Genomic DNA, 8,293 nt, shown 5'->3' on the forward strand with positions numbered 1-8,293 from the left:
ACACTGAGTAACCTGTACTCACAATATGAGTCATTCCCAGCGAAGGGAACAGGAATACTTGCACAACTGACTGGCGGTGTCTACCTGGCCAGTCTGGCTGAGATCCGTAATGGGGTTTGAAAGCAAATTCTCCAGTCATCCCCACCAAATCCTATTTGCACCCACACAGCCTGTGGAGCGCACATGAACTGTATTCCTTTGGAAATAAAACACCCAGAGGACTACGCTCCAAGGGTGCTCCAAATGTGCTCCATTACTGTTGCATCCTCTGGACAGCTTTAAAACACCTGCATGACGGAGACGTTTCATTCAGGAAACCCAGTGGATGTAGAAACCTCAGTATGGATGAGGAAACCTCAGTAGAGGATGTATAGATACTGAATTCTTTCCTATGCATTTACAGTTATGTATACCAACAAACTGAAAGTTTTGAGGCTCCGTTGAAGTAGAACACATCAGTGTCTAGATGGTAATATCTGCAAACTAGGAATGCATCAGTGCCCAGAAGTTAAATACTAACTTGGTAACATCTGCAAACAAGGAGTAGAAAAACAAACATACAAAACCAATAAGTACAGCATTTAAGCAAATGTAAGCAAAGCATGAAATTCAATTGTCTATGTAAAAAATCTAAGTGTTGTTTAGTTTAGCCAGAGGTCATATTTATAGCTTATGCCAGTAGCTTTTCTAAATAAAAGGTTATTTAAAATATGTTAAATCAAATGTGGGGAGAGCGAGGAAGAAAGGATGGGTGGAAATTACAGTGGGTAACCGCTATGGTACTGGCAAATTCAGGAGTTCTAGAAAGGCCTTGAAAAATCTGAGATTCACGAACTGCAATTTTATGTAATCTCTGTTTTTGTCTTTTAAATATCTCAGACCGTCTTTATGTAGGAGACGGTGTTACTGCTAAGGAATAAACACATCCCCCTTATCACTTTACCCACTTCGGCAGAACTGCAGTAGGGATAAATACGCTCTAAAAGGCTTTGGTTGTGAAGAAAGCAACAACCATTATTGTTGCCTCTTGCAAAATATGCTAAGGAACTGAAAGTCCCTGGGCCCCTGATCGTATTGTTTAGCTCTCAAACCAAACTACTTCAAAATAGCCTTGCACTGACCCGGTGCTGCCTGAAGCTTGCACGACTTCCCAAGGCAGAACACCGGAGGTGTAAAACAAGATGAGAACCGAAAACTCATACAGTTGTGAGCAGCTGTTGACTTCAGGGCTGCTTGGAGTGTGCAGGATGTGAGAGAGAGAGGAGTGTCTGGCAGCTTTTCTGTTTCCCTCAAGCACTGGGCTTGTGACTGTGCCAGCACGCTTCCTATGCTGGGGCACTAGAAGCCCTGGGAGCAGTCATCTGACGGGTGCACCACCACCACCAAACATCCTGAGTGCTGCAGATGGCTATGCCCTGGTACATCGCCTCCTCCACCCTCCAGGCAGCACAGGGCTTTGGTGGGGATGCAGATGGGGCTGTTAAGGCCCTGTCCCCTTCCCTTGTTCCCCCCCCCAAAGTGATGTTTCCCTTCAGCAGCCACCCACAGGCCGAGGCCCACCACAGAGGCTGCATGCCCAGGGCAGGGTTATTGCCACTGTTCTCTTCAGGTACACCAGGTACCAGGTGAGAAAAGGTGCCTGTCACACAGGCAACCTTTGTTTTGCTGACCCCTGACACCCTCACTAAAGGAAATATTTGGTCCTGTCACTTTGCATTGTTTTTTGCTCGGCAAAGATCCTTTGAGATACACAAGTGAGGCTTAAGTTCACCTCAAGCATACAGACTCAAGGACCTACAGTTTCAAGGGAGCTGAGAAATACAAGATAACCTCATTTGACACACACTGCAGTTTTAAACAAAAACGAGCTTTGTGTAGATATATCAGAGTGCCGTAAGGTGCCAGGAGTGGCCACTTATTCCCCTTATACCCACCCTGTGTCACAGATAAAAATGAAAGTAGAAAGAATAAGACAAAGCAAGATAAACAAGGTGATCATCTAAGATATCCCAGATAGCTTAGAATATATTTTTGTGCTAGTCTGCACAGTAGCAGCATCTAGGGCATGTGAACTTGTACCAAGACACAAACACTCAGTAAAACAAAGCAAGCACTGGTTTCATTTAAGGACAGCAAAAAGTGTTGCACTTCATGGACAAGGCTTTTTTTTTTCTTTTTTTTTTTTTCTTTTTTTTTTTTCCCCTCAAATAGTGTCCATTCAGGATGTAGAGAGAAAAGAAGCACGTGTCAGACTCGTATTTCACAAGTCAAGTATCACTGCTGTTTCTGGTAACAAGCTTACTTAATTAAAACAGTCTGAAACAAACTTTTGCCAAGATAAAGCAAGAACATCTTTAATTGCTAAAATTTGGTCCCTCTCCCTGAGGATCCCTGATCCTTTAGAGGGATCTGCACCACAAAGAGCCTCTTTCAAAGCTTCCCAGTGCTTGCACAGTGCATGACGGTTCTCCATGGGCAGTATTTTGCTCCTACAGATGGGGACCGGACAGCAGTAACTAAATCTATACCTTCCACTAGCATTTACCAGTGACCTTCTGACTACACAGAGGCAGCCACCATGACAAAATTCCACTCTTTCACCTCAACAAATAAGTGACACCTTTTTAATTGCTGCTGTAGTATTACAGTCTTTCAGCATGTTACACGGGAAGGTTATGCAAGAGACTCATGAAACTGAAATCAACAATGAAATTTCACAGAGGTAGTAAAAGGGAAACTGCACGGTGTGAACACTTATCCCGAGCTGCTTCATGTGTATGCGTAACTTTACAGACAGTCCGCTACTTCAGGAGCCGAAGCCTCACCTAGCATAAAAATCACAGTGCCAGGAAATACATAAGGTGGAAACTTTATATCAGGCTGAGATCAGGCTCACAGTATATGAAATTTCAGACAATTGGAGCACCAACAGCTTGCTCTGCGAGGCTTCCACAGAGCATTTTGGGAGACCTTCTAGTATTGGAGTAGAAATAAAGACATGTGATTGTTTTCACTTTGTTTCTTCTAGAAGCCCTTTAATCTCCAGTAATCATTACAATTAAATAAGTCTTTGTATATAATGTGTGAATATATATACACACACACAGAGTACACTCTATATCCTGTTATAGAGATGTGAAAGATATGTGAAAGTCCTTTCTATGTGAAAGAGAAATGTCCCTGGAATAGGCTTTAAAATTATGTGCACTTACTGTTGCATTCCAGATGTAGGGAGGGAAAAGGAGGAGTGAACTCTACAAAATTCAGCATACGGACACGCTCAGGAAATTAACGTTTTCTTCTGGGATTTATCTAATCATTTGTCTATTCGCAGCTGACAGCCTCCCCATTATTCCTTAACCCCCTCCAGTTAAACAAGAAACAAAGCTCGCTCCTTCACCAAACAAGAGAACTGCCGTGTAAGAAACACAAGAAACAAACCCACACGTCAACAACTCGCGCAACGCTGTGGTTTTAATCTGCAGAAGACTAGAGAAGTGCTTTAATAAGTTTCCCTAGGAAAGGAAAAGAAAGTTTGGGAATTCTCCTGATGGCTTCTGAGCTGTCAGGCTGATTCCAACCCATCTGGGAGAGGAGCAGCGCTTCCAAGACTTTACACACTGGGGTGGCCAGGGAGAAAAGGCGAATCATTCCCCTCAGAACAGCCACAGTGCCAGCTCAAGGCTTTCCAGGCACCAGTAAATGCCCACTGGAAGTCAACTACATCACTCAGAAAGCAGCCTGCATTACTCTGCTGGTCTCTGAAATACTTGTGGCCTGAAAAAGTTACAGCCCAAATCGAAGGAGGGTTGGGACCTGACCACTGCAGATGATGAAGACACCAAGGTGAAAGACTTGAAGACACACAGACATAGACGTTTCAACCGATGTGGAATAAAGTTCTTTACCTAGGACTTGCCAATGCCAAACCCTAATGATAATTGGTCCTAGACAATTCAGACAAACGCTATTTTCAGTTTCCCACAGTTACAAATTGTCGTCAGTATGAAGCAGGAGGATTAACATATTCTTCATACTGGGTGAAAGTGTAAGCACAATTGTGGAAATCCTGTAACGCAAAGAGATGTCCAAAGAGATGCTCTTCTGGGTATTCCTATGCTCCTGGCCTCCAAGACTTCTGCAGGCAATGCCAGTTTGCCTACTCCTGAAAGCAATTCCTATTACCAACCCAGATTTCGTTACATCTCCTCTTGTTTCTGGGCTGTCAAGTAAAACAGAAGCTTTTGATAAAGGCTCTCTATGTCACTCACCATTTTACAGACTTTTATTACATTTCCCTGATACACCCCAGAGTTTTCCAACAAATGAGTGCTATAAAGGCTCTGCTATCTGCCAATCATTTTTATTGGTCTAGTTCTGTGTTATCCTTTTCTGGATGACCGGTGGTGCCCACAGTATTTCACATACACCCACTGATCCACATAACAGCCATGGCTCTATAAAACATTATAATATTTTCTTTGTTATTCTCTGTTCAGTTCCCAATGAAATCAAACATACTTTGCCTGCACTTTCACACTGAGCAGAGATTTGCATTGCTCCTTCTCTCAGGATGCTCCTGAGCTAACACAAGGCACGTAAGACCTAGAAAAGTGCACATTCAGTCCTTCTCTCTGAGCGCTTCAAATTTTCAATATCGAGATTTATTTCCCGTCCTCTGCCTTCATTTCTCACTCATTCACCAGGGTTAAGCCTCCGATCACGTTCTGCCCAGTCTTTGCTGGACTTGACTTCAGATTAAGAAAAACTTAATGCCGTCTGAAGATTTTGCTGTATCATTGCTCACTCCTTTCTCCAGTTCATTAGGCAGTACCAGACCCAGCAGAGAACCTTGCGGCACCCCTGCTGCTAACCTTTTGCTATGCTGAGCGTCGTTTCTCGTCCCTTAGCCAAAACCCCTCGGCAAGCCCCATTCATATCTTTGCCATCCTCCTCTCTCCCAAGGTTACACCCAGCTCCAGCCCTTATTCGAGCAAAACTCCCGTAGATTTGCATGGTTGTTTTGACTAAATGGAGTTTGCAAAATCGGGGAACAAACATTGTTGTCACCAGCAGCGGAGTCAAGCGGCACAGTACCCGCGGTTACACGATTATCCAAGTTTGTTTATTTATAGCTTTTTATGGATGTAGCCTCTTCGCTGTGCCAAAAGCTCATATTCTAGGGACAGGTCCAACCAAAGGCTTCTGCGGGTCAAGCCGGCTCGGAGCACAGCACGCCTGAATTTAGCTCTCCTGCCTCTCGGGGGATGCATGCACAGAGCTGTCCGAGGATGCACCTTTCGTTGCGGGTGCTGTTTTAAGTCACCCAGAGCCTTGTTATAAATGTAAGAGAAGAACCGGAGGACACAGCGCTGCCGGCCTTTCCGTACCGAATGAGGAAACCGGTCCCTTCTTATTTTAACGGGCGGCATTGAGGAAAGCAGTTCCTGGAAAGCAAGCCCTCGCTCCCCGGCGCTTTGGGAAGAGTTTGGGCTTTGCCCAGCCACCACCGCAGCCACCGAGCCCGCGGGCAGCTCAGCCCAGGCTGCCAGCACCGGGGTACCGGCGGCGGCCCCCCCCCAGCCCCCCGGCCCCGCCGCTCACCCACCTTGAGGTACTCGTTCTCGGAGCGCAGCTCCTCCACCTCCCGCTGCAGCTCCTCGGGGGCCGCCCGCGCCGGCTCCCCGCGGCTCGGGGCTCGCCCGGCTCCGGGCTGCGGCCCCGGGGGGGGCTCCCCGCGGGGACCGGGCGGCGGGGGGGCGCCGCGGGCCGGGCCGGGCAGGGCGGCGGGAGGCTCCCGGTCGCTGGAGCCGGTGCCGGACTCGGCGTCGCTGCTGGCGGCCGGCGCCGGGCGCTGCTCGTCGGAGAGCGGCTCGGAGGGGCAGTCGGACAGGTCGGAGCTGCTGTCCGTGTGCCCCACGCGGGCCAGCACCGCCGCCGCCGCCACATGGCCGCCGCCCGGCGCGGCGCCCCGCTTCCCCTTCCTGCCCTTGCCGCCCGCCGCGGCCCCCTCGCCGCCGGGCTGCCTGCCCCCGGGCCGCCCGCCGGGGCCCGGCTCGGCTCCGCGGGCCGCCCGCTTGGCGCAGGGGGCGGCCTTGGCGCCCGCCCGCACGGAGGGGACGGCGGGGACGGCGGCGGCCTTGGCCCCCGGGGCGGCGGGGCGGCGGGGGAGCCGGCCCTGTGCCGCCAGCAGCCCCGCGGCCGGCGGGTGGTGGGCGCCCAGCTGCGGCGAGGCCGGCGGCGGGGAGGGCCGCCCGGGGAGCCCGGGGGACTTGGGGGGCGCCGGGGGAGGCTTGGAGGCGGCGCTGGGGGCGGCGGAGCGGGCGTGCAGGTCCTTGAGGAAGGGTCTGGCGGGCGACGGGGCGCGGTGCGGCCGCTTCTTGTCGGCGTGCGGGTGGTGGTGGCCGGGCGGCGGCCGCAGCGAGTCGCCGGGGCCGGGGCCGGGGCCGGGGCCGTTCAGCGCCTCCATGGCGAGGGCCGGGGGCGCCGGGGGGGCGGCCGGCGGCGGAGCTCGGCGGCGGCGGCAGCGGCAGCCTCCTGCAGCCTCCCCGCCGGCTTTCTCATCACTTCTGCTTCGCCCAGACACAGCCCTCGCACTTTTCTCGCCCGAGCCCCCTCTCCCTGCCCCCTCACCCCCTCCTCCTCCTCCTCCTCCTCCTCGCCGCTCTCTCCCGAGCACTGATTTGCTTCGGCGAAACGAGCCCAAATCCCTCAGCGGCGGCAGCCGCCGCCTCCTCCTCCTCCACCTCCTTCTCCTCCTCCTCCTCCTCCTCCTCCTCTCCTTCCCCTCCCGCTCCCCTCTCCGCCCGGCTCAGCTCAACTTGTGATGCAGCCCCCCAAAGCTTCCCTCTCCCCTCCACCCGACCCGCAGCCCCCTTGCCCGGCCGCCCCCTCTCAGCCCACCGGCGCCGCTGCCGCTGCCCCCGGCCCCGCTCCCGGTGACGGCCCCGGCTCCGGCTCCTGAAATAGCCCCGCTGCTGCCGGGGCCGCTCGGGCGCGGCGCTCCCCGTCTGTGCGCAGGATCCGCCCCCTCTGTCACGGCGCCAGGCTCCCTGCGAACTGCTGCTCCCCTCCAGCTCCCCGCAGCCTTCATCATAGGGGCGCTGCCGGCAGCCGCTTGCTGCCAGGAACCCTGATTTCGGGCTGGGGAGGGAGTTTGTGTTTCCCAGCCATCGGCATTGCACGTTGGTTTATTTATTTTTTTTTTACTATTTTTTATTTATTTTTTTTTTTTCCAGCTGAGACTTGGCGAAAACCCTTTCTCCGGCGCCTTGCAGCAGCACAACAGCAGCCGCCGCATCACCTCTTCGCTGGCGGCAGGCACCGGCTCGCCCAGAGGCAGTGCCGAGCATCCCGGGCACCCAGCGAGCTCCTGGCTGTGGCTGTGAAAAACACGGGGCCGTCCTCTCGGGGTCCGCGGGGCCGTGGGATCGGAGCCCTTGCGTTTATTTGCAAAGCGCCCGGAGAGCCCCTAAAAAAAAGGGAGAGGAGCTGGAGCGTGGGAAAGCGGCGCGGCGGCGGCGGGGATGCTCCGGGCTCCTCCGCTCGGCTCCCCGGTGTGCCACGGGCAGGTGGTGACGCCACCGACAACGTCATTGTGCAACAAGTGACGTCGTTTGGCGAGAGCTGCCGCAGCGGGGGAGAAAAGACCCGAGAGAGAGCCGGGGCTGCAGGGGCAGGAGGGCAGAGCCCCGCCGCGGGGCAGCAGCGACGTGCCGGGGGTGGTGGTGGAGTTATTTCAGTTTGTTTTACCATCAAGAAGCTACTGGGCAACGTAAACAAGCCTCCTTTTCTGAAATCCTGGAGCGAGAGATGGTGGTTGCTGTGTTTCATCCTAACAAATATTATTACGAGAATACTAAATATTATGGATGATAGGAATCAGAAAAGGATGTTGCCACTCTTCCTTGGGTCCTGTTACAACTTTCGAGAATACGCCGTAATTCCAGCTTCTCCTCTTAGCTTTGCAATGTGTTTTAGTCCCGTGATGAAAGGGGAACTGCTCGGGACTGATTTATGGGTACTCTGGTTTGACTCGGTTGCCCCACGAACATAACACTTCAAATCAAAAGGAAAATGAAAAAGTATGGCTCAAGATAAGCCACTTTCCTGCAAACAATAGCTGAGAGACAGTGCCAGGCTTCTTTGCACAGGAGGGGAAAAGAATTAGGGAGGTGGAGAAAGGAGCACATTCACAAAAGGCTGGGAATTAGCTGGGAAAGTTAATCCGAGACACTTCAGTGCCTGACAGAGTCCAGTTTGCTTTGGTTACCTTGAAAATTTTACACAAATA

General features: G+C 52.5%; 1 protein-coding gene across 9 annotated transcripts in view; it reads right to left on the reverse strand.

The window, feature by feature from the left end:
• Positions 1-5,748, reverse strand: part of MTCL1 (microtubule crosslinking factor 1) — a 103,841-nt gene extending 98,093 nt beyond the window's left edge. For 4 of the 9 annotated variants that reach the window (XM_040550044.1, XM_040550046.1, XM_040550045.1 and 1 more), the window contains exon 1: positions 5,609-5,736. The gene's annotated coding sequence lies outside the window, so the exon portion shown is untranslated. Of the gene's footprint in view, positions 1-5,608 lie in introns of all 9 variants that reach the window. The other 5 variants (XM_040550051.1, XM_040550050.1, XM_040550049.1 and 2 more) reach the window with 2 other exon arrangements.
• Positions 5,749-8,293: the final 2,545 nt, after the last annotated feature.

This window comes from Cygnus olor, chromosome 2, assembly GCF_009769625.2.
Source record: "Cygnus olor isolate bCygOlo1 chromosome 2, bCygOlo1.pri.v2, whole genome shotgun sequence".
In the NCBI taxonomy this organism is placed as follows: domain Eukaryota; kingdom Metazoa; phylum Chordata; class Aves; order Anseriformes; family Anatidae; genus Cygnus; species Cygnus olor.